A 26,375-nucleotide genomic window follows, 5' to 3' on the forward strand; every position below is an offset into this window, starting at 1 on the left:
ATGTTATGTCAATCTCTGAAAGAGACCAAGACATAACAGTAAGCACATTAACCTTGGTTAAAGGTACGTATTGCACTAATGTTTACCACAGGAGTGTCCAACCTCCATCCTAGACTTGAAGGCCTCAATCTAGTTGGTTTTTCAGAATTTATCCAATAGATATGCGTGAGATTATTTGCATGTTGACATATTTCAGTGTAACATCGACCTTTAACAAAGCAGAATTTTCAGAGCGCCACCATCTCTTAGGCTGGTAAATAGTCATCTTGCTCTTAAAATACTCTGGAATTGTACCATGCAAAAATTGATGACAAATCATTACAATCTTGTACTGTACTCTAAATGCCACCGGCAGCCAGTGCAATTTCTGAAGCCTCGTATTTTGCTGTTCCTGTAATCAGTGATGTGGACTGGAGTTCACAGTGACCCCTGATGCAGGCGGAGTGATTCGCCGAAACACAGTGCTGGGTCTGGCCATTTTTCCTGTAAATTTTCTTTGGATTGAAGTAAAACATCATTGATTTTACCCTGCTGGCTCTGGTGGAAAGCTTTTTGTCCTATCCCATGATTTTCTACATTGATATTCTTATTTTATAATTATGCATGTAATTTTATTTTATTTATTCAATTTTCTATACCATTCTCCCAGGAGAGCTCAGAACAGTTTACATGAGTTTGTTCAGGTACTCAAGCATTTTTCCCTGTCTGTCCTGGTGGGCTCACAATCTATCTAACGTACCTGGGGCAATGGGGGGATTAATTGACTTGCCCAGAGTCACAAGGAGCAGCGTAGGTTTGAATCCACAACCCCAGGGTGCTGAGGCTGTAGCTTTAACCACTGCGCCACACTCTCCCCCATGATCTGCCCATTTCCATGCCCCCTTTTTTGACTCGCATGTAATTTGTAATTAGCACCAATAATTGCTTTTTAAAATGCCAATTATCTGTGCTAATTAGCTTGTTCAATTAAATTACATGTGCAATTGGGTGCATGACCAAAATTCTGCATGCAACATTTAGTGCTTTTTATAGAATAACTGTCTCAGTACAAAAGGCTGCCAAGAAAAAATATGAACCAGAGCCAGAATCTGGGAACTGCCCTTGTTATTGACCTCTCTGTACGTTGTAATTTTATTTTACTGTGGTTTCTATTACTTTGTAAATTATGTCCTTCTATCATTCTCTTATGCTGTTCTCTTATTTTTCCATAACTGCTGCTAAATGTATTACTTTGACATCACATATAAAACTGTCATGCCAATAAAATGATCTGCATCTGAAACCAAAAATCCGATTCAGAAAATGATATTCCATCCTGTTTGCCGTTTAACCTTATATTCTGCATTGTGGAGACCAAAATGCCCCCTGCACGGTAGCACTCGGTAGTCACTAGAGCCGTTAAAGGATATCCAGTGCTGAGGCTCCAACAAGATTCTGCCAAAATATCAAGGAAAATCACTTTTTGCAAGACTTGGTTTAACTGATTCTAATGCAAGCTGTGAAATTTTGCTTTAAATCACTACCTGAAGGTTTAGATGTCAGGTTTATTCTTTTATTGGTCCAGTCTGCAAAGAATCTGGTTTTAAAACCAGCAGGTTCAGCTGTTGCTATTTGAGATATGAGCAGTGGCATAGTAAGGGAGTGTGTGGCGCAGGGGTGAAAGCTACAGCCTTAGCACCCTGAGGTTGTGGGTTCAAATCCTCACTGCTCCTTGTGTCCCTGGGCAAGTCACTTCATCCCCTCCTTGCCCCAGGTATACTAGATAAGAGTTTGTCCTACCAGGACAGATAGGGAAATATGATAAAGTACCTGAATGTAAACCACTTAGGATATAAGTGGTATATAAATAAATAAGGGGAGGGGGAAGTCCGCCCCGGACACCATCTTGCTTGGGATGCCAGCACCCCTCCTCTCTGGCCCCCCTTCCCACTCCATCTCCTGCTGCAACTGTGCCCCTTCCTCCATACCTTTTTAACTTTGGTGTGAGCAGCCACCAACTTGCTGCTTGCGTCGGCTTTGGTGCTCGCTATGACATCACTTCCGGGACCTGCGCCTAGGAAGTGACGTCAGAGAGAGCACCAAAGCAGAAGCGGGCAGTATGCTTGCGCCAATGTTAAAAAGGTACAAGGAAAGGTAAGGTGAGCTGCACTATGGTGTCACAAATTTAAGGATAAGCCTGATGAATCCCAGCCATCACCGATACTGAGGTTTAATCAACAACTCAAATATCATAGGGGCAGTTTGGTGGGAGAGGAAGAGCTGGAGTTCGTGTAGCTGAGGCACAGAATAAAGGCTTTGAAAAGCAATGAAAGGTTTCAAGGTTTTATTAAAATTTGATTGGATTGCTTATCCAATTTCTAAGCGAATTTACAATATGAAAAAATGAGATAAAAAATAGAGAATGAACATAATAAAAATGCCATTAACAATACCATTAACACATACAGAAAGAGAACAATTACAGAGAAACATCAACTAATGCATGGCATATTAAAAGGGGATAAATGAGACAGACAGACGGGAAACAAAAGAAAATAGGGTTAGAAATACAAATTGGATAGGAACGAAAGCCAAATAAGGAAGACAACAAAAGGAAAGGGCTCATTGCTGCTTAATTCCTTAAGGGAGTTAAAAGGATACTGTAAATTATTAAATAAAATTAACCAGCTCCAGCCAGGTTCATTAAGATTTTGTTTTGAATTTCGACCTTTTAAAAAATTGCTAAAAACCCATCTATTTGTTAGAGCTTTCTATAACTAAGGAGATGTCGGCAACTCTTTCACAAGGACCAAATTTGAACCGAGGCTTTTGACATTGTCCATTATATTCAATTGTGTGTAGATGTTGAATTTTTACTTTTAAAGTATGTCATTTTACATTATGTATGTGAACTTGTAATCCGTCTAGTTGATGGGTGGACTAGACATTTTTTTAAAGAACCAAAGTCTAGAGGAGGGGGCAGCACAGACCTAAATCCTGCAGATTTCAAAAAGTATTCAGACCTCTGCTGTGCAGTCCAGTACTGTGCCCATCAGATGGATTGGGATTAAAGAGACATCCTTTGGGAGGCTTTAGTCTTGTCATTGGAAAAGAAAATGTCACCAGCTGTGGAAGTCAGTGATTATGCTCTTCCAGTACTAAATGCGTCAGAAAAATAACCCACACTGAAACTGATAAGGAATGGAAAGGTGCGGGAGACAAAGAGACAAATGGTGGGTAAAGAGAACAGATGGTGAAAAAGTAGTTTAAAACAGAAGATGAAATGGAAATGAGGAAGGTGAGAAGGGACATCTTAACCATTATGCAGGACTAGGTGAACCTTTAGGGGAACTGTTTCTTTAGTTGGGGGGGGCAACAAAGAGCAGCTGTAGTCAAAGCAAAACAGAACCAAGCACCTGTACAAGGGGTTTGGAGAGGAGAGTAAGAGGGATACACCCATGGGAGGGTACTCTATTTGCACTTCACAAATTTGGTAACCCTTTTATGTCTTTGATGTCACACCCTACTTTCCCCAATCCAGCATGAAACATGTCCTACAACAGTAGCACTAATCCAATCATTCAAACAGAAAGAACCCTACCTATGAATAGGCAGCACGACAAATATTACACTGGACCCTAGAACACCAATTAGAGAATGACACGGGGACAGAATTTGTCCCTGCCGGCTCTATCCCTATCCCCGTGGAGTCTGTCCTCATTTGCATAAACCTCAAAACACTTATGATTTTATATTTAAATCATTTTATTCAAATATAAAAAGGGACAATATTCTGTACAACTGTTCATAAATCACAAATAGAGCCTTCCATTTTGATCTGGTTTTTGGTGCAACCTTCCCAAAGATTCAGTTGCCTATGTTTTTATGTCATTTGGGAAGCTAATTGGATTGTCTTTCAGACATGGGTGTAGAAGAGAACCTAAATTGTGTCGTGGATGAACAGGAAAATGTTGGAAATGTTCCTTGATGCCAGCAATGATGGCTGAATCTGTTTTCAGTAACAGTGAGATGCTTGAGCAGCTGGGCACATGATGGATGGACATTGCAGATGGTAGGAATCTTTATCAGCAGACAAGAATTTCTAGGCTGTCTAATATAACTCCTGGGACATAACGATGACCAAATGATGACCTACTTGAACTTGTACAGTAACTATGTATTTGTAGCCATGACCTAACTGTATTAGTAACTGTACTGATCTACCGGTACTAGCAACCCGACAGAATGTCCATGCCAAACCGTCTTGTAACTTCCTGGGTAACTGACCCAACCGCTTGTAATCCAAGTTTCCAAATGTATTAAAATTGTACTACCCCGCACCTAGGGAACAACCTTGAACTGAATAGGTAAAAGCGGACTAGAACACCTGATTAGCATAACATCCTGATGTTATAAAAATTATTATCAAAAACAACAACAAAGGTAACCAATGGTGTTCAGTCTCTTTTTATTGTGATTGATTCAACACGATTGTGTTTCAGCCTATTAAGGGGCCTGCCTCAGGAGTCTTGTAGTTAAGTCGTGATAGACAGAATCACAATGCTCTCTTTTACTCATCATGGAAAGTACTACTCCATATAAAACCTGCATATGCGGCTGAATTGTAACAAAGAAAAACCGGGCCGTTGTAAAAATGGTACGATGTTTAAATATCAACTGTTAGCATTTCCTATGTTTGGTTTCAAGGAAGAAGTAACAGCTGATATTTAAACACGACTCCTGAGGCAGGCCCCTTGTGGGCTGAAACACGATCATGTCGAATCAATCACAATAAAAAGAGACTGAACACTATTGGTCACCTTTGTTATTGTTTTTTGCTATTCACGGTTGTGAAGACAGATTCTCCTGTTTGTATTCCAAGATAAAAATTATTATTAAATGGATGGAACTCCACCAATAGACTATATCACTCTCAAAGAGAGAAATATATTAATTTGGGGAAAATTAGCTTGCTTGATTAAAACTTAGCTCTGTAACCATAATTAAATATATAATACGAGGTTCATTTAATAAATAATGCACACTATTTTTTTTTAAATTTACATGTTTTATTTTTTTTCAAGTATTTCTTTACAATCCTTCAATATAGTCTCCCTGCTTTGCAATGACCGAGTCCCAACATTCGGGAAGCTTCATTATTCCATCCGAGACACCGTTTTTGTTCAGTTGCCAAATGGCTCGGTACCGGCAGAAGAAAGCTCTTCCAGAAATGCAAAACGATGTCCATGCATAGGTTCTTTCAACTTTGGAAAAAGGTTGAAATCTGGTGGACTCATGTCTGGACTGTAGGGAGCATGAAGTAATACCTCTCAGACGTATTTGTATAGTTTTTCAATGACAAGTGGAGAGCTCCATCTTCCCCACGGCCAAAAAAATTTTGACAAGCTCATTCAAAGGTTACACAAATGATGATTTTTGCTTATGATCATGAAGGCATCATCATTATAGACAAATTTCCATGTGGAAGAAGTGTCACAGCAGTGCATTATCGTGATTTTTTGTAAAAAAAATGCGCAGAAAAATGCACATAGGGAATGTCGTCACTGAAAAACTACGCAAATACGGCTGGGAGGTGTTACCTCATGCTCCCTACAGTCCAGACATGAGTCCACCAGACTTCGACCTTTGAGGCCAAGTAAATAACTTACTGGAAAATTCGGTGGCGTTATCAAACGACACGGTATTATTTGGCAACTCTCCAATACTTTACCCAACCTCCAAAATATCCAGCGTTCCCCTCCGTAGAATTACAAATTGTTAAACATACTCTCATATATTTCAAATGTAACAAAATGTGGCCTCAGGTACACCTCCTCCACCCTTAGTAGTGTTCAATATCGGTGGGAATACCAGTGTTTTCATTCCTCATTGGCTCACATTCTTTTTTTGCAATTATTTAAGTAAACTTTTTTTAAACTTTTAAACTTTTTTATCCACCGTGCTCTTTAGAAATTTCCTTGAGATTATTCTATTTAAAAATGTTCAAATAAGTTATATACTTAGCTTATCATGCTACTGGGTTACATGTTTCTATGTTTCTATGTTTCTATGATCCGACAGTCTTGTCATCTGCACGGGGACACCAGGAAATTATTTTTCACTGAAAGGGTGGTTGATCGCTGGAATAGTCTTCCACTTCAGGTTATTGAGGCCAGTAGCGTGCCTGATTTTAAGGCCAAATGGGATAGACACATGGGATCTATTCACAGAGAAAGGTAGGGGAGGGTCATTGGGGTGGGCAGACTAGATGGGCCGTGGCCCTTATCTGCCGTCTATTTCTATGTTTATTTTGCAACAATTTGCTTTATCAAGGATCCCCCAGAGCCATTGTGTCCACCATCTTGCTCAAAGTTTTTTTGCAAGAATGTGAGCCAATGAGGAATGAAAACACCAATATTCCCACCGATATTGAACACTACTAAGGGTGGAGGAGGTGTACCTGAGGCCACATTTTGTTACATTTGAAATATATGAGAGCGTGTTTAACAATTTGTAATTCTACAGAGGGGAATGCTGGATATTTTGGAGGTTGGGTAAAGTATTGGAGAGTTGTGTTATATGATTCCCAAACATAAATGAAACAGATTTAAATAGTGCCATCTTTAGTGTGTGTGCACGGTATTATTTGGTATATCAATGAGGGCTAAGAGCCAAATATCTTCTAGTAATAATAAATTGTTGCTTATTATGACAGGGGTTGCCATACAACAAATTATGAAAAATTGGGATTGATTGAATTATAATTTCTGGTGGAATTCACTATGTCATGTTTTTTAAATGGAAAGGTTACTAGCCATACAGCGGAGGCATTCCCAGAAATTTAAGGATGTTTGGAAGCCATTAACAACTTATTGTGCAGAATGAAGAGTATTTTCCCATTTGTATACACACATCCAAGGTTGGGAGGGTGGGTAGGGATATTTGATGTTTTCTTATGTCCAAGAACAATGGTTATTATGTATAAAGATGGGGAGGGATATAAGATGTGAAGTATACGTTGTTGGAAATATTAAGTGATGCTGAAGTGTAAAGTGATTGTAATGTATTTTGCACTTATTGAAAGTTTTAAAATGAATAAAGATATTTTTAAAAAAATAGTGTGCATTATTTATGAAATGACCCTCATATATGTGAATATTTATTCAAAAACTAAGACTCAGAACATTTATAAGCAAACTGAAAGTTTATTTTCTTTTTAGAGCAAGTATAAAATCAAGTAGGTAGAAGCTGTTACAGATGTGGTCTTTAAGCAGAGATAATAGAATTACACTAGACAAAATTTAACTAAGGTTAAAGGATCAAATTTACTCACAAATGCTGGCTGAAAAGTCCTTAGAAGGCTGCCCTATAGGCCCGAGTTAAGCACATGTGCAGGACGCACATGGTGAAGTTGTAGAGTTAGTGATGTTGCAGCATGGTGATCCAGGAAAAAAAAAGACAGAAAGCCAATCGTGTCTATGCTTTAAAGATGTAGGAGGGTTCCCAGGATGCATCAAAACTCAGGGACAGTCTCTAGCATCACATCCAGTCATAGTGCAGTGCATCACAGAGCAGGGCAGTCTTGTCATCTGATTAGATTTTCTTGCATTTTGTGTATTAGCTGAAGCTGCTGCGTCTAGCCATTTCTTTGTCCTTTAACACTGTAAAATGGCTCAGTCCTTTCTTTTATAATAGGTGTCTTTAGCACAACACCTGGATAAGTTGGCTGGAGACAGGGCTCAAAACTTTACTTTAAGTCATTTCAAGCAAACTTAAATAATGTACATCCAACAACTAAATATAATAATTGGGAATAAATGCACATATTCTACTATGGATGAAATTACTATAATAAACTATATACAAAATACTTATCATACCTTGAAAGAAAGGAAGCGAAAGAAAAAGGAGGGAGGGGAAAAGAGAAACCAGTTTGTGTACGGAGTGTGGTATATAGTATAAAGAGAGACCATTTTGTGTACACAGTGTGGTCAAAGTGTTATTTGCAGATAATATCATGCTACACTGACAACTTCATAGTGAAAGAGTCATTCAGCACATATTTTTACAAGCAAGAAATAATGGGCAAATTGGCTTGTGAAAAAAACTGGCCATTATTTCTTTCTTGTAAAAATTAGCTAAATTTATTACTTCAGTAAAAGTAAAAATAACAAATGTTATCTTGTACTTCTTTACAAGTAAAAGTATCATAACCTTTACTTAAGCACAGTAATTAGTTATGATCTGGTTGCTTAAGACAGCAAAAAGGCTGGGTTAACTGGATAGCTATCCTAGGTATCACTGTTGAATATCCAAGTTTCCAAGTTTATTTGAGATTCGATTGATCGCTTAATCCAAAACTCGGCAATCTGACTGATCTTTGGACTAAAAAAATGGGAACACCTAACTCCCTACTACCAAAAACTCCACTGGTTACCCTTGGAAGCAAGAGTGCTATTCAAGTTCGCCTGTTTCTGTTTCAAATCCATCCTTGGTTCGGTCCCCCTATCTTGGTACCCTATTTCATCCTAGACCGCCCATCCAAACACACTCGCAGAACCCATCCAACTATAAAGGCCTGCCGCTACAAAAGATATCTAAATAGAACTCTCGCCTTCCAAGCAGGTCAGCTCAATAATTGGCTGGCCGGCATTATCTCACGCGCTTCATCCTACCTAAACTTCAGGAAACTACTAAAAACTAATCTATTTACCCGATTTATATCCTAAGACCTCTATGCCCAACCTATGGCCCCTTTTTACCACACTGTGTCCTGTTTATCCTTTTAAACTATATCCTCATCTGCTGATTGTACCCCCTGTTTTACCTATATGCCTATATTCACTGACTGTACCCCTTTGTTTACCAACATTCTTGGATTGAACCTTTACGTACTGTATTGCTCTTCTTTGTTGTACCTATTTTCTCTGTTTGTACCATATTCGCTGATTGTCCAGTCCTTATTCGTTGTAAACCGCCTCTAACTACTATGGCTTTGGCGGTATATAAGAAATAAATTATTATTATTATTAATTGAACTTCAAAGCGATGAACATAACTGTACTGGTTACCTATGCAACAAAAAGTGCAGTTTAAGATTGTTGTGATTATATATCAGACACTGTATTTTGCTTCCCCAAAGATCTTACAAGAATTTTTTGAAATTTATAAACCGAGAAGAGAGCTTAGAGCTGTAAATGGGATGAAATTAAGGGGTCATTTTATCAAGCCGCACTAGCGGGGTTAGTGCGTCGGACATTTCATCACGCGCTAACCCTCACGGCCGGCTAAAAAACTAACGCCTGCTCAATGCAGGCGTTAGCGGCTAGCGCAGTATTATGCGTGTTAAACCCCCCTACCGCAGCTTGATAAAAGGACCCCTAAGTTTGGGGGGAGGAATGTTGATTATGCATGTTAGGATTGCAGCATCAATGATATCTGTGGCTGGTGTAGAATTATGGAATGCCCTGCCTGGTATCTTGCGATTCTGTATTGGGAGGATGAATTTTAAGAAAGTGCTGAAAGTGCAATTATTTGCTAATGCCTTTTTATGCTAATGCTTATTCCACCTGATAATACCCTCTTTAGACAGATTTTGCTGACAGTAATGTATGATTTAAAGCCCGTTTGTATTTCTGAATTGCTTGAATTAGACTTGCTTTGCATGCAGATTTGAATAGGTTTGGCTATCTACCGTATTTTCTCGCATATAACGCGCGCGTTATACGTGGTTTTTACAAACCACGCATACCCTTGCGCGTTATACGCGTGAGCGCGTTGTACAAAAATTTTTTTTACATAGTTTCCCCCCCCCCCCCCCGACGCCCGATTCATCACTCGGAAGAAGCGCTCGCACTCCCACCCCGAAGGACCGCTCGCACCCCCACAGCCTCCCCCCCTCCCCCATGGAGAAGCTGTCTACCTTGTTTCCGGATGCCAGCCCAGCTGCTTCCTCTACCGGTGGTCCTGCCCCTTCTCAGAGCCCTGTGCTGCGCTGCTTCCTCTTCAGGCGGTCCCGCCCTTTCTCTGATGTCAGAGAAAGGGTGGGACCGCCGGAAGAAAAAGCAGCGCAGCAGGGCTCAGAGAAGGGGCGGGACCGCCGGCAGAGAAAACAGCTGGGCTCGCTGGCATCCGGAAACAAGGTAGACAGCTTCTCCATGGGGGAGAGGGGTGAGGCTGTGGGGGTGCGAGCGGATCTTCGGGTGGGGGTGCGAGCGGTCCTTCGGGTGGGGGTGCGAGCGCTCCTTCGGGGTGGGGGTGCGAGCGGTCTTTCAGGGTGGGGGTGCGGGTGCGTGCGAGCGGTCCTTCGGGGTGGGGGTGCGAGCGGTCCTGCGGGGGGGTGAATCGGACGTCGGGGGGGGGCATCAGGCTTTCAGGGTAGGGACAGGACTTCAAGGAGGAAAGGAGAGTCGGGGCGGGCGAAAACAGAGTCGGGGTCTCCAGAGGAGAGTCGGGGCGTGCGAAAGGAGAGTCGGGCAGCATGCGCGGTATACGGGTGTGCGCGGTATATAAAAATTTATGTACATAAATATGTGTTTTTTGCACGCTATACCCGTGTGCGCGTTTTACATGGGTGCGCGTTATCTATGTGAAAATACGGTACTTCGGAATCGATCATTTGTTTTTTTAATTGGTAAATTTTGTTTTGACTTGATATACTGATACTTTATTTTGGGAGAATGTTTATGATGTTGTCCAGACATGTCTATGTTATATGTAGAATTCACAGGGAAACAAGATTTTATGTATGTGATAAATAAAATCCATACAACTTTCAGGGGGACAAAACATGCAACATATGTCTTAACAGACAAAACATACGCGTAAGGGAGGAGGGAAAGAAATACAATATTTTAAAGAAAATAAGAAGGACAAAAGGGAGGGTCACACTGGAGAGAAAGGAAGGTTGCAGGGCAGACCCTAAAGGAACGATTCAAGTCAAGAGTGCTAACAGTTGAAGGCATCTTCAAAAAGAAAGCATTTCAACGTACTCTTAAATCGGTCTAGCATGCGTTCCTCCCTTCAGTGAATATGGAGTGAGTTCCACAATTGTGGAGCCATAACAGAGAAGATGTATTGTCGGCGCGTATTGATAATTTTGACAAGAGGGAACTATAAGTAAATGATGATCATTAGACCTAAGAATTCTTGCAGAGGCATAAGGAATTAAGAGTCGGTCAGTGAAGGCTGGGGCTTTATGAAGAAGGCATTTAAGGGTTATTAGACATATTTTGTAAGATATTCGGTGAGAAACTGGAAGCCAGTGTGCTTTTTTGAGAAGCAACCTCTAGATATTCAGTGCAGGTAGGACCCAGCATACAATATCTGAACACAATTCAGCAGTGCCCAGGGTTAACTAAATGCTGGCCACCCCTAGCTGAATATTACCTCCTAAGATATCGGAACGGTTTACATGAATTTATTCAGGTACTCAAGCATTTTTCCCTGTCTATCCCAGTGGGCTCACAATCTGTCTAATGTAGATGGGGTAATGGAGGGAATTGAGCGACTTGCCCAGGGTCACAAGGAGCAGCATGGTTTTGAACCCACAACCTCAGGATCCTGGGCTTTAGCTTTAATCCCTGCACCACACACTCCGCATTTTGCATAAATTTTTAGCATTTACATTTAAAAATGAAATCGGTCTAATACCATTCCACAAGAGTGACTCGGTAGGCACTAGAGCTGTTAAAGGACATCCAGTGCTGAGGCTCCAACAAGATTCTGCCAAAATATCAAGGAAAATCACTTTTGCAAGATTTGGTTTAACTGATTCTAATGCAAGCTATGAAATTTTGCTTTAAATCCAGTCTGCAAAGAATCTGGTTTTAAAACAAGCAGGTTCAGCTGTTGCTATTTGAGGTATGAGCAGTGGCATAGTAAGGGAGTGTGTGGCGTAGGGGTGGCAGCTACAGCCTCAGGACCCTGAGGTTGTGGGTTCAAATCCTCGCTGCTTCTTGTGACCCTGGGCAAGTCACTTCATCCCCTCATTGCCCAGATATACTAAGAGTTAGCTTATCATGGTCATAGTAGAAGGTCTGGGAACAAAACCTTTTTTCCCCGTCTCCTCAAAACCTGCTTCCAATGTTGGTGTCAGACGATGCCATGGAAGCACTCAGCATCTCCCAGTCCTCTACATTCATGCGAGGCAATTGTAGATTTTCAAAGGTGGCTCGTAGTCTGGATCCATCTCTCAGAAGAGCTGTGTGCAGCCTTCAGTAATACATCATTGGTTTCTCTGTTTGTTCTCATCCTCATTATTCTCAGTCTGCATAGCCAGAATAAATCATGGCCCCTCCATTATTCTTAACACTCTTGCCAAATAGGCTCCAGATTTATTTCCAAATCTAAAAAAAAAAAATCTGTTTTTCTCACACATTAAAGTTCGTAGTGCCCTTTGATGAATTAGCTCACTCAATGTTGCCTCTAAAATAAATTGCTTTTTAGTGGAAATTATCATCCCCCTTGCCAATTACAACTTGTACCTTCTTCAAGTCCCAAGTTAAAGAGAATTCTTTATTCAAGTTACAGTATTTTTATGTTTCACTTAAGAAGTAATTTTTCTCCTCTTTAATGCATTTGCTGCTTCCCAGAACAATTCTGGGGTATTCTCATGTTGATTATGCACAGAATATCCCTTCTACCACATCCTCCACCAATCCTCTCAGCTGAGGAATGCTCCAATCTAGTAAATCTCCAATGCGTGCTAACTGGTGCAAGATCAGATATACCTAATGGTCCTATTTCTGCTGCAGTTACCTTAGAGAAAAGATGCTTTGCAACTAACACATAATCCAACCTACTTTGGGTGACTTGTGCCCTAGAGACGTGTATTGGGCCCAGGCCAAATCCTGAGTAAAGCACTTTACTCCCAGCGTTCCTTTTTTTGGCTCTCCCTATCCTGCTACACTATTAGTCTTCTGCTATAACCACCCCTCCCTGATAAATCCCCTTTCAATATCTCAGTTCTGGGGGTAACATGTTTATCAGATTTGGTGCTTACACTGCTAGCAGCACCGGCAGCTCCCCCAAAATTTCCCTCTGAATTATCTTCCCTGCGTATCTTTCAGAATCCACTGTTCCATAAATATGAATGTCCAGTGGCCCAGAATGGCAACTCCTGCTCTCATACTCACAAGGACTGAAAAATAGTAATCACTCCATCAATCAGTTTCAGCTTTGCAACAGGTAGGTGTGTCTCTTGAAGGAGTGGTACACCCACCCAAAATTTATGTAGAGCAGGCAACGCTGTCTTATGCCTTGTGGGAGAATCCATTTTTCCCACATTCTTATCAGGACCCTCATTCTTTGATTACCTTAGAAAACATCTGTCCAATAACAATGCCAACCCAGCCATAAAATTCCTTCCTTTTTCCCTTCCCCAAACTCACATTTATCTCCCTATCTGCACTTGCTGCCTTCATTTCTACCAATATTCACAACCCCTCCCCATTCCTCCTTTCACTTTTCCCCAATCCCCTTCCCCCACTCCACCCTTCCACCATATACTGTATACTCGCACACCCTATTACTATCCCACTTCAAATTTCCCCCTCTAAAGTCCATTCCCTTAAATTTCTCCCCAAGTCCACATGTACCACTTAAAGCCACACATTCAGCCCTCTCCTTTCCATATACTTCTACCTCCCTCTCCCCACACACATTTTATTACCCCAATTCTAGCTCATTTGACCTTTCCTTCTACAGGTTACCCTATGTACCTAGGCATCAACAAACTTAACTACCCCATACAGCCCACCATTAAAATACTGGGTGTAACTCTTGACCAATGCCTAACCATGAAAGACCAGGTGGACTCCTTAATCAAAAAGGGTTTTTTCACCCTCTGGAAGCTTAAATCCATTAAATCATATTTTGACAACTCTGCATTCAGAATCCTGGTACAATCCCTCGTACTGAGTCAACTCGACTACTGTAACATCGCCTATTTAGCAATCTCCCAAAAGAATATGCGACGCTTACAATTAATGCAAAACGCTGCGGTCAGACTTATCTTCGGTCTAAAGCAGGGATCTCAAAGTACCTCCTTGAGGGCCGCAATCCAGTCGGGTTTTCAGGATTTCCCCAATGAATATGCATTAAAAGCAGTGCATGCACATAGATCTCATGCATATTCATTGGGGAAATCCTGAAAACCCAACTGGATTGCGGCCCTCAAGGAGGGGACTTTGAGACCCCTGGTCTAAAGAAATTTGATCATGTGACGCCATACTACAAACAGCTACACTGGCTGCCGTTGGAAGCTTGTGTAAAGTTTAAGTTTGCCTGCCTCTGCTTTAAAGTTCTTTACGGTCTAGCCCCTAAATACATAACTGACCTCTTCTCCTTCTCAGCCAACAGACACAAGAGAAGCTCCCACTTGCACTTCGTTTCTCCCCCAGTTAGAGGTTGCAAACTAAAAAAACACCATGAACACCTTCTCTCACATCAAGCAGCTTTATGGGGTAAAGATCTAGAACAACTGCTCTCGCCCACCACTTACAAGGTATTCAGGAAGCGCCTCAAAACTCACCTTTTCCTGAAGTATCTAGACAGCTGACCCGTTCCTCTCTTTCCCCTCTATAACGGTTCTCTTGCCCTATCCCCCTCTTGTTTTCCCATCCCTTAAGTTCTCTCAACTTGTACTTCATTAATTTTTTGTAAACCGCATAGAACTTAACAGTACTGCGGTACATAAACTGTTATTATTATTATGTACATTTCCTGGTTGGCTCTCTGTCATTACTTGCTCCATTCCAGATAGATTTGTCCTTCATAAAGCAGGCTTATAGTCTTGGCTCACCAGGCTGAAATTTCCCAGCATCACTATGTCAGGATTGATACTACTGATTACTCCCTTAGCCTTTTCCTTCTTCCAATATCTATTTGCCATTGAGGATGGCCTCCCTTGGCCAGTTTGTTCTCTGGCACAGTTTGTTTGTACTCTTGTACAAGGCTGGACTTCTGCAATGCATTCTGCACTTCTTCAGGGATCTTTACCTTGTAATTAGCTCCACTTACGCTAAAATGAAGACCAAAGGGGACTAGCCATCTTTTATCTCACATTCTCCCTTTCATCTCCCTCCTCTGCTTTAAAGCTGGGAGTGAGATATTGGAAATTTCCACTGGATCTGCCTCAAACAGTGGGGCTTGTTCAACCCCTCTTTAATGGTATAATTATGAAGGTTTGCTATTATATCTTGGGGCAAATTATTGCGCACCTTGGACCTAAGGACCGGTGGTCTCTTTCAATCTATTGAATTGTACATCTTTCTTCTTTAGGACCAGATACAATTGTCAATTCATATTGCTCCTGCAGAATTTTCTCATAATTTTGGGAGACTCCAGTTTGTAAATTGCTCCTCCAGCTTGAGTGGTTTTCCCAAGCAATGATCCTTCTAAGCTGCGTGGCTGTACACAGGGTAGGATTAATTCTTTGAGAGCCCCTAGGCACACAAGTACACTGGGCCCCCCTGGCCCTGCCCTGCCCCTAACCCGTCCATGCCCCGCCCCCATTTATCTGTTTTCCTATTTACTTCTTTATTTCCACTTGTATTTCTTTTTTTAAAATTCAAAACAAACAAAAGATTAGCATACCAGTGCACAGTTTTTCTTCTATGCAACCCCCAAACATCTCTGAACAAATCCCCCTTCCTTCCCTTCCCACCTACTTAGCCAGGACTTTTGTAGGGATGGAGATCTGATAAGTTCTGATCCAGGACATCAGAACACAGGCAAGGTCAGCACACAGGCGGTTCTGAACCAGGCCAGGTCGGCACACTGACTTAGGCCCTGTGTACGGATCTAGGCCCTGTGTTTGGATCTGAAGCCCTGTTTCTCATTCCCTTTCCCTCCTGCCATGCAGCCATTCTAAGTAAAGGAAAATGCTAGCATCTTGTCACAAGACCCTTGTCACATATTAACCTGACACAGGTTTACCCTTATCCCTTATATGGGCAACAATCAGACTTTGCCTACGTGCAGGCTCTGAGCTTAAGGCTAATTAAGATAGCTTAAGGACTGTCACATGCTTATCTTATTTGAGCTGTCCTTATTTGGAAAGGACATCAGCTGACAGGCATTGCACAGACTTTGCATATGTGCAAAGACTCAGGCTCTGTCCACGTGTTAATCAGGCACTTGTCTAAGTGCTGAGTTGGAGGATGATCACGAGGTAAAAGCACGAGGTAAAGGGAGGGTGATTACGATGTATAACCATGTATCTTTCTTTGTATCCACCAATGTAAAATCATGTACCTTTGTACCCTCCAATCATGAGATGTGTAAACGAGGAAATTACTATGATGTCATTAGCTTAGAAGCATAATAAAAAGGGACTCGGAGTTAGCCACTGGCAGCGCCTCCTTCCCGACTCTAAGACTGCATGTGTGTGTTTCCTGTGTGAAATTCCTACAGACTTTCCATGCATATATAAAAGTGTTCAAATATTTGTAAAGCAGTAATACTATCCAAAATATAAGTCTGTATTAATAACCAAATTGACAACGCCTCTCAACTGCCTCACTCTACATCAACCAACTGTAACCCATATGTATATATAAACAACCAAATCTGTAACTCCTCTAGTACGTTCCACTCCATGTATGTAAACTTGCAACGAAACAAGGCAAGCAGTCCAAGAATCCAACATGAAACAAAAGAAGATTGGCAGAAAATAAGGAGAATCAAATCAGGTTAATTCAAGGTGCTCCCAAGAACCATGCCTGATGCATTTCGCCAAACAAGGCTAGTCAATGCTAACAAAAAAACATGTCTTTCATACAAACAGGTCACAGAAAACACCTTCACCTAGTATGTAATATGTAATCACAAACTAACCTGTCCCCCCTTTTACAAAACTGTAGTATGGTTTTTAGCCACGGCCCGTGCTAAAAAAATGCTCTACAGTTTTGTTAAAGGGGGGGGATAAAATATAAATACATAGACAAAGGTTAAATAAAACCACCAAGACGCTGGACTCTGCATACAAAGCAACACCACAGAAACAGCGATGCATGAAACCTAAAGCAAAAAAAATAAATAAATAGAAATTTTTTTTCTACCTTTGTCTTGTCTGGTTTCTGCTCTCCTCATCTTATTGTCAATATCTTCCTTTCATCTTTTGTCCTTCTGTGCCACTTCCAGAAACTGTATGCCTCCCCCTTCCATCTTTTCCTTCACCCTCATTGGTCTGGCATCCATCTACTTCTATTCCTTCCTCCAATGGTCTGGCATCTCTCTCCTTTCTTCTTCCCTTCCCTCTCCCACACCCCCATGGTCTAGCATTTCACTCTTTCTTCTCCCTTCCCCCCACTTCCATCAGCATTGGCCCCCTTTCTTTCCCTCCAATCCAATTTCATCCAGTATCCTTTCCTTTCCCTACACACAATTCCATCAGCATCTGCCCCCTTTCTCTCCCTCCACCACCCTTCCATACCACACTGCTCCACCATCCTTCCCACCACCCTTCCATACCACCCTGCCCCCTTTCTCTTCCTCCACCACCCTTCCATGCTCCTTTCTCCCCCTCCAAACATTGCTGCTGGCTCTGCCCTCTGAGCTCCTTTGCCCGAAAGCAGCATTATAACAGCTGACAGAAACGAACCCCCCCTCCCGCAGCAATGGCAACGGGCCCCCCTCCCGGCATCAACCGCAGTGCAACCAGATCTGTTACTGGAAGGTCCCATGATGACTGCTTCTGCCGGTCCATCCCCCTCCAACGTCACTTACTTGCTCCTGAAGAAGTGACGTCGGAGGGGGATGGACCGGCAGAATCAGTCATCATGGGACCTTCCAGTAACAGATCCGGCTGCATTGCGGTTGATGCCGGGAGGGGGGGGCCCGTTGCCGTTCATGCCGGGAGGGGAAGCCCGTTGCCGTTGATGGCAAGGTGAGTCGTCCTCCTTCAGTGGGCCCCCCTCACAGTTTCGGGCCCTAGGCAAGTGCCTAGTGTACCTATTGATTAATCCGGCCCTGGCTGCACACCTTTTAGCAGGAGGCTGTGCAGCTGGCAGAGTTGGGTTAAGCACCCTTCTAATATCATTCTTCCATCTTGTGCCGTTGCTGCTGCTTTCCTGAAGCAGAAACAGCAGTGGCAAACTGAAACAAACCAACTGCAAGACCTTCCCATACTTACCCGCCACTGTTGGCCCACCCTCTCCAAAATCACTTCTTCTGGGGCAAAGCCAGCAGCCACAGCTATGTATAGGAAGGTCCTGCAGCCGGTTTGAAGTCATCAGTGAAGTCTACTTCCAATTTTGGACCAACTCCTGTGGTGTCCCACAAGGCTCCCCACTATCACCAACCCTGTTCAATCTATACATGTCTTCACTAGGCCATGAACTATCCAAACTAAATCTCCAAACAAGCATATACGCTGATGACATCATTCCCTTCTCTACACTATCAACGGAAACCAGACACTTCATTTCATCTGTCATTGATCACGTAGAACAATGGACAAAAAACTTCAAACTAAAACTTAACCCTGAGAAAACCAAAATATTCATGGCCACCCCAATAAACAAATACAAAATACCATCAATCAGCTTACAAGCGAGAAACTTTCCTATTAACGGCACCATAAAAATCCTAGGAGTGACCTTAGACCAACAACTGACATTCGACGTCCACACCGACATCTTAGTTTAAAAAAAAAAATGCTTCTGCCTTTTATGGAAACCGCATACAATAAAACCATATTTCAATTTTGCATCATTCAGACTGTTAGTACAATCACTAATCCTAAGCTCACTGGACTACTGAAACATCATTTACCTAGGATCCTACAAAAAACTACCAAAAGATTGAGAACAATCCAAAACACAGCCATATATGACTGATTTCTGACCTGAAAAAAATCCGACCACATCACTCCATATTTCAAAAAACTGCACTGGCTACCAGTAGAGGCCAGAATAATTTTCAAATTCGGTTGTCTATGCTTCAAAACACTATTCGATACTACACCTTCTGAAACACTTTGTTCTCCAAAACAAACTCCGCCTCTCATGCAGAACACTATTATTTGCCTTTCCGAATCCCAAAGGATGCCAATTCAAAAGATTCCTCGACAAGACACTTTCCATCCAAGCAGGAAGGTGGAACAATACTCTAAGTGACATCGTCATACCAATCATTCAGAAGATCACTGAAAACCCATTTATTTGATAAATTTGTTTAAACTTCCTCAAACGATTTCCTCCACGTCTACTTGTATGCTCCTGCCTTTGATTATATATATATATATATTTATATAATTATGTTACACGCCTATTTGTTTACTCCTACTTCATGCTCTTGATGTAACTTCGCTGCATTCCTGAAGCCTCTCTTGTTGTAAACCGTCTTGTACTGAAAGGTATGACGGGATATAAATAAAACTATTACGGTTTGTTCCAGTTTGCTTAAGTATAGCAGAAGCAGCAACAGCAGTGGTGGGGATGCTAGGGGGCAAACACTGGTGAATGTGGGATGGGGGGAGAGAGAGGGCAGATTCTGGTGGATGTGGGTTAGGGAGAGAGGGGGTAGAGACAATGGAAGTGGGGTGGGAGGAGAGAGAGGCAGAAGGTGATGGAAATGCTTTGGGGTGGGGGGAGAGAGGGGGCAGATTTTATATAGCAGTGGGAAGACAGTTTCTAGATAGAACAAGGGAGAGAGAGGGCAGATGTTGGAAGTCTGGGGTACAGAGAGGAGTAAGATGATGGAATGGGGGAAGTGAAAGTACAGATACTGGATGGAAGGTGAGGGGAAGAAAGGGGGCAGACCTATAGAAGGGGAGAGATACAAAGAGGATGGAAATATTGATGGAAGGGGAGAAAGGGGAGATGATGGAAAAGGGAAAGGGGATAGGCTGTATAGAAGGGAGACTGAAGACTGGATGTAAGAGGGGAAAGACGGGAGGGAGATGATGGAAGGAGGAAATGAAAAGGAAGAGATGGACATGAAAGGGGAAAGAGACAGAGGAGGGAAGATATTGATGGAAGGGGAGAGAGAGTGAGGAGACACTGTATGGAAGAGGCAGATGCTGTATAGAAGGGAGTAGATGCTGGATGGTTGAGGGGAGAGAAATGAGCAGATATTTGGGGTGAGAGAAAATATGGTATAATGATGGAAAGGGAAAGAAAGGGCAGATACAGGGAGCAAACATTGTATAAAAGTTGGAGAGAAAGAATGCAGAGTAAGTGAAAGACTGGGAATAAGAGGAAGTAAAATAGGCCAGGTTGTGGGAAAGAGATGGAAAGCTGCCAATAGACAGTAAAAAAGAGGGAACTAGAAGACTAGATAGTAAAAATGAGTTAAATCTGGACACAGAGGTAGAAAAATAAATTGAAGAAGCCAAAAGGAAAAGGAAGAGAGAAAAATCCTGGAAAGAGACTTAAGATAGAAGAAAGCAGAAACCAGAGAAGTGACTGGCCAGAACATGAAGATAGAAAAAATAATTTTATTTTAAATTCTGGATAATGTAGTGTGGTACCTGTGTTTATAAAGGTTAATAAACATAAATATAAAATAGAGTTAAGTTGATATCTTTTCATTGAACTAATTATAATACATTTTTGAACAACTGTCTGAGACCAAAACCTCCTTTCTCAGGCCAGGACAGCTTTCTGTCTTGACCTGGGGAAGGAGGTGTAGGCTTTTGAGAACTAACTGAAAATGTTTTTTAATCCTTTCTATAAAAAAAAAAAAATCTAATTTTTCCATTTTTTAAATTTATATTTGCAATTCTTAATTTGTAATGTACAGTGTGTATAATACCATCAGGGTAATGTAACAGAAAATTTTTGCTCACATCAACTCAATCTTTAGAGGGAACATTGCTCCCAAGTCTTCAATTTTCTCCAAGAGCGTCCCTGCCTACATCTCAAACACTTCCATTTTCCACTCGATACCACAAAAGTCCTCATGCTTCTCTTTTCTGCTCTCAGCCTCCTCCACTCTCTGCTCCAGCTCCACAAAGTTGTCATCTTCTAAAGCAGGGTCTCAAAGTCCCTCCTCAAGGGCCGCAATCCAGTCGGGTTTTCAGGATTTTCTCAATGAATATGCATGAGATCTATGTGCATGCACTGCTTTCAATGCATATTCATTGGGGAAATCCTGAAAACCCGACTGGATTGTGGCCCTGAAGGAGGGACTTTGAGATCCTTGTTCTAAAGGGACCACATTGCGAAACAAAAAATCTCCCCACCCCTGCATGCAAAAAATTCCTGGTGGTCTGATCTGTGTAGCATGTCCCCAACCTCCCACCCACTTCCTCTTTTGTGGATCATATGTGCAAAATAGATTAGCTTGTTGGAAGCTGCACATTATGGATCTGAGCCTTTAGAGAGAAATAAATGCAGCCTGGGCGAGGTCCTTGCCATACTTGTTCATTCTCCAAGCTTGCCCCATAAGCTCCTATCTTAAGAAGGCAAGGTCAATCCCCACTTATCTCCCACTGCAGAATGGCAAAGGCTGACCCAAGGATCTGGGGTTCTGGCTTTAGCTGGTGATTCTATGGCTTGAGATGTGGATAACCTTCCATGCTCACCACAGCCTGCAAAGATCTTTCACAAGCTGGCCTATGAAGTGCTTGGTATACAACCCATCTCATTAACATGGCCACACTGCATAGCATATATAACCAAGAAAAATAGCATGTAGAATTTTGTGATACATATTATAGGTGTTGTTTTTGTTTAGCCAACAATAACACTGCTTACTGTGCCCAGTTCATCAAGTTAAATGTTCCATCGGACTGGACATGAATAGTTTTGCAAATGTACTGTATATATTGAAGTTGCCAGAATGTGGAACACATTAGCTTTTGACTTAGGGAACTGTTCTATAATACAGTTTTGGAAACAGTTGGAAACGTATTTTTTTTCTCTCTCTCAGGTATTCTCTGCACAGATATTGCTTATATGACAAGGTCTACTTATTTAAAGGCTCATTTGTTACTTGTTTTCTCATTTTATTTGGTTTTGTATTATTGTCATAAGATATTGAGTATATTTTGATTATTACATCCTGTACTAAAATGGATAGGGTGGGTATTACCTGCCTAAAATGGAAAGATAGTATGATTAATAAATATTTATTAAATAAATAAATATGGCTGGATACTTAGGGGAAGGGGCAGAGGGAGCTCTAGTAGAGGTCGACTTTATCTGTTTTCTAGCTATATGGGCTAAGACTGTCAGTGTTTTCTGCTATGCTACAGAACATTTGCCACCGGCTCCTCCCCCTTCCCACTCTCCCCCCCTCCACACTTGATCTCACACTCGCTAGCGCGTACCAACCCTTCCTTCGGTCTTACCACTACCCCTGCTAAATCTCAGCTATAGTTTTTTCCTCTTGCCCCCCCCTCTTCATCGCTTATAAATTTTTGTTACAATTCTGTAATTTTGTAGTTTTGACAGTTCTGTAACTTCGTTACAACTCTGTAAATTTGTAATTTTGTCAATATTTTGTAATTTGTGTAAATTTGTAATTTTGTCAATATTTTGTAATTTGTGTAAATTTGTAATTTTGTCAATATATTGTAAATCCGTGTATCACCGCGGACTGTAATTAATGAATGTGAACCGCCTAGAACTTTTTGGGTATGGCGGTATACAAGAATAAAATTATTATTATTATTATTATTATTATTATAATATGGTTAAAAATATTTTGGTTCCTTTAATAGTGTAAACCGCTTAGCTCTATTTTTCTTAAACGAGGTATATTAAATTCCAAATAAACCTAAGCCTTTAGAAATAGGGGCTTAAGAGAGACAGGCAGTGTGTAGGAGTGTGGGGAAAAGAGTTTTGACTCTACAGTGGAAGCTGCAACCTGCAAACCCCTTCCTCTCAATTGAGAAGAGTCCAGTTAAATTCTGCTCCTGTGCTGCTGCTGCTGCTTTTAGGGAAGAAAATCTCCAGCTCACGGACTGTGAACATCAGACAATCCCTGCATTATATCATCTGAGCACAAGAGCGGGCTTTCCTCTCAGAGGACCACCCCTATGATTTAGCAACCCATAGGTACTCTGTGAAGGATACCCCGATAGCATTCCCGCATCCCCAGGGAGCACCCCCGGATCTAATTACTCGCATCTACCAGCATCTGTATCATGTGAAAGAAAGCAAACTTCAGTTTGCAAAACCACTGATAGGGATTTCAGCAACAAGAAGGGGTAAGGAGCAGGGATTCAGCAGCCAGAGGATTTGTATTTTGGTGGAATGAGCCAGGCTGTGACTGGTATTTTAAGAGATGGGAAAGTGTTTTGGGAGGCAGTTAGGTATTTAGGGCTTCTATATTTCAGCAATGAGAACTTGATATTTCTGGGTAGGGCACAAAAAGAGGGCTGGTATTTTGGGATCATGGGAGGGGTGGTATTATTTTCTTGAGGACAGGCTGGTACTTAGGGGGAGAAGCCAAGGGAGCTCTAGAAGAGGTAAGCTAGTGGGGGGCTAGTTCTTTGGGATAAAGTATAGATTGAAGTTGATAAGGGGGGGAGGGAGTTGAGGGCAGAAGGTCTTGGAAACCCTAGTATTTTGGGGGGTATATTGGCCCATGGGAAGGGGTAGGTTCACATTTCTAAAGAACGATTTTGTGGTCAACCTGTGTGATATGCAGGAGGGATAGGGTGCTGTTCTGCCATTAGTATATTTGAAATATGGGAAGAGGTAGACTGATTTCTGTGAGTAAATGAAGTGGAATAGGCTATTTTTCAAGGGTGAGAACAATGTTTGGAGATGGGAGAGGAGCAGCAGGTTGGCATCATCAACACGATGGGGTGTGGTGGCCTGGCATATTTAGGGGATTAGATGGAGTCGGGGAGGGGGGGGGGGGAAGTGGTATGGCTCACTTACTGTTTCTGGCAGCGGTATCTTCGCCTTCTTGGCCGGGAGCCAGTTCCAGACTTCAGGCTGCGACCGTAGCCGAAAGTAACGGGCTCAGACAGCAGACGCCGAATCGCGAGGGGGGGGAAAGAAATCACGACAGCGCCCAGCAGAGCTGACCGAAACAAGGGAAGGTCTAACGTGGCCGACTCCCGCGCACGGACAGCCTCCAGCCCCGGCTTTAAAAAAAAAAAAAAAGCCGAACCCCTCCCTCTCCCCGCCCAGCGGTAAAGCAGCCGCAATATGCCAAGGGAGAGGGGCGCCCAGCGGCAGGCCCTGAATAAGTCACTTTCAGGGCCAAACGCCTGGTCCCCCTCTGCCCATGGGTTGACCCGAAGGGGAAAGCCCTCGCCCTAGGCTTATTGCGGCTGCTTTACGGCCGGGCGGGGAGAGGGAGGGGCTCGGCTTTTTAAAAAAACCGGGGCTGGGGGCTGGCGGCGGGAGCCGGCCACGTTAGACCTTCCCTTGTTTCGGTCGGCTCTGCTGGGCGCTGTCGTGATTTCCTCCCTCTCGCGATTCGGCGACTGCTGTCTGAGCCTGTTACTTTCGGTCGCAGCCTGAAGCTCCCGGGCAAGGCGAAGACACCCCTGCCAGAAACAGTAAAAGTGAGAAATACCCCCCCCCACGACCCCCACCTAAACTCTTACATAAACCAGGCCACCACACCCCATCGCAGATGCCGACCTGCTACTCCTCTCATTTCCAAACATATCAGTCTAAAATCGTTCCGCACTTCTACTATATCAGCCTATTCCATCCCATTTACTCAAATAAAATAATCTACCTCCCATATTTAATAATAATAATAATTTATTTTTTTATATACCGCTACACCAAAAAGTTCGAAGCGGTTTACAACAAGGAAAGTTAATACATACAGTGTGAATAGAAATAACATAAGAGGTAAAATAAGCAAATAAAATTGGAATAGATCAGTTAAAACAAGAGATTTTTTTGTAAAAACACGGAAGGTATTAAGGCGTCAACCTATCAAACAGATAGGTCTTTAACAGTTTTCTAAAATAAACCAACCGCAAAACGGCAGCCTATCCCATTATGTTGTCCAAAGCAACAGCATGGAGGATACGAAAAATCAGAAGCAGTTTATGTCCTTCGATAGCATGGATTTATTGTTGGTTCTTTGGACTGGATTTGCGGTGGAATGGTCTTCTGTTCTTTGCCCCTATCGCACATGTTGACCTCAAGATGCTAGTCTGTGCCATCCTCTAGAAACTTCAACCTATGCCTTCCTATGGATCAAATCACCCCCCCCCCCCCCCAACACCAGGGTTTCCAAGATCCTATATGTTTTCTCATGCCCTTAACCTCCCCCCTTACCAACTTCCGGTATGCTAAACCCCAAAGGACTAGCAGCTCTACTAGAACTCCCTCTGCCACTTCCCCTAAGTATCTAAATGTGCCAGCCCTCCAAAATTCCAATGACCCCAAAATATCAGCACCCACTTCCCATTTTCCCCCTCCTTTACAAAGCCGCGCTGGCCGCGGCAGTAACAGCTTGGACACTGATAGGAATTCTATGAGCGTTGGAGCTGAAACACTAGTGGGGCTTTATGTCCTTCCCAGAAATATCAAATTTTCTTTGTTCAGATCCAGTAGCACTAAATACCTACTTCTCAGTCCCACTTAATATTCTCCAACCCAGTGTCTCTCAAACTTTTCTGTAGTTCTGGCACACCAAACGGAGCAAATTTTTTCAGGGGTACATTATAATTGAAATTATAAAATTGCAAAACTGATAAAAAATTAAATTTGAGAATTATTTGTTTATAGTTCTTTTAAGCTATGTATGGGTAATTGTAACATTGAAACTAAAGTAGATAGAACAGAATTGCTAATCAATGTGATGGGTGTGCTTGTTATTGAGTGCAAATGAACTCAAAACGTGGCTCATAGTCGAAAAGCAAACACATTTTATCATCCACCATCTGCAGTCATTCTCTTTTTTTCAATTTAATTTCTGTCAGAGATGAAAATCCAAGTGGCGGAGGAACAGCTGAAGGGTGTCGTGTGGGTGCTGTGAGGTGTCCCATGCTGGCTGGAGGCGTAAGGTGTTGTGCGGGTGCTACAAGGTAGCTGGTAAAAATTCCCTGCTGGAAGGGGTGCTGCTGGACATAGGGGAGGTAAAAGGAAGGGAGAAGGCCTACTGCTGGACAGGTAAGGGGTGCTGCTGGACAGGGAGGAAGGTCAAAGTTAGGGAGATGGCCTACTGCTGGACAGGGGGAGCAGGGAAGAGGTGCTGCTGGACAGGGGGGAGGTAAAATGAAGGGAGAAGGGCTGCTGCTGGACAGGGGGAGCAGTGGTGCTGCTGGACAGGGGGGAAGATAAAACGAAGGGAGAAGGGCTGCTGCCAAGGAAAAAGGACGGATTCCATCTCCCTGAGGCTTGACCTGAAGGATGGTGAGCAAGGAATCATATTTTTCTTATCAACTGGGCTAGTTAGATCTCTGATTGGTTTCAGGAAAGGAGATGTTAATTACTCTTGGTGATAAACTGTAATAGATTGCT

At 42.4% G+C, this 26,375-nt stretch overlaps 1 protein-coding gene across 2 annotated transcripts in view; it reads right to left on the reverse strand.

Annotated features, from left to right (window-relative positions):
• LOC117356372 (leucine-rich repeat-containing protein 3-like) overlaps nt 1-24,016 on the reverse strand; it is a 32,081-nt gene extending 8,065 nt beyond the window's left edge. For both annotated transcript variants that reach the window (XM_033935501.1, XM_033935502.1), the window contains exon 1: nt 23,820-24,016. The gene's annotated coding sequence lies outside the window, so the exon portion shown is untranslated. The remainder of the gene's footprint in view (nt 1-23,819) is intronic.
• Between the last annotated feature and the right edge of the window lie 2,359 nt (nt 24,017-26,375).

The sequence above is a fragment of the Geotrypetes seraphini genome, chromosome 3 (assembly GCF_902459505.1).
Source record: "Geotrypetes seraphini chromosome 3, aGeoSer1.1, whole genome shotgun sequence".
Lineage (NCBI taxonomy): Eukaryota > Metazoa > Chordata > Amphibia > Gymnophiona > Dermophiidae > Geotrypetes > Geotrypetes seraphini.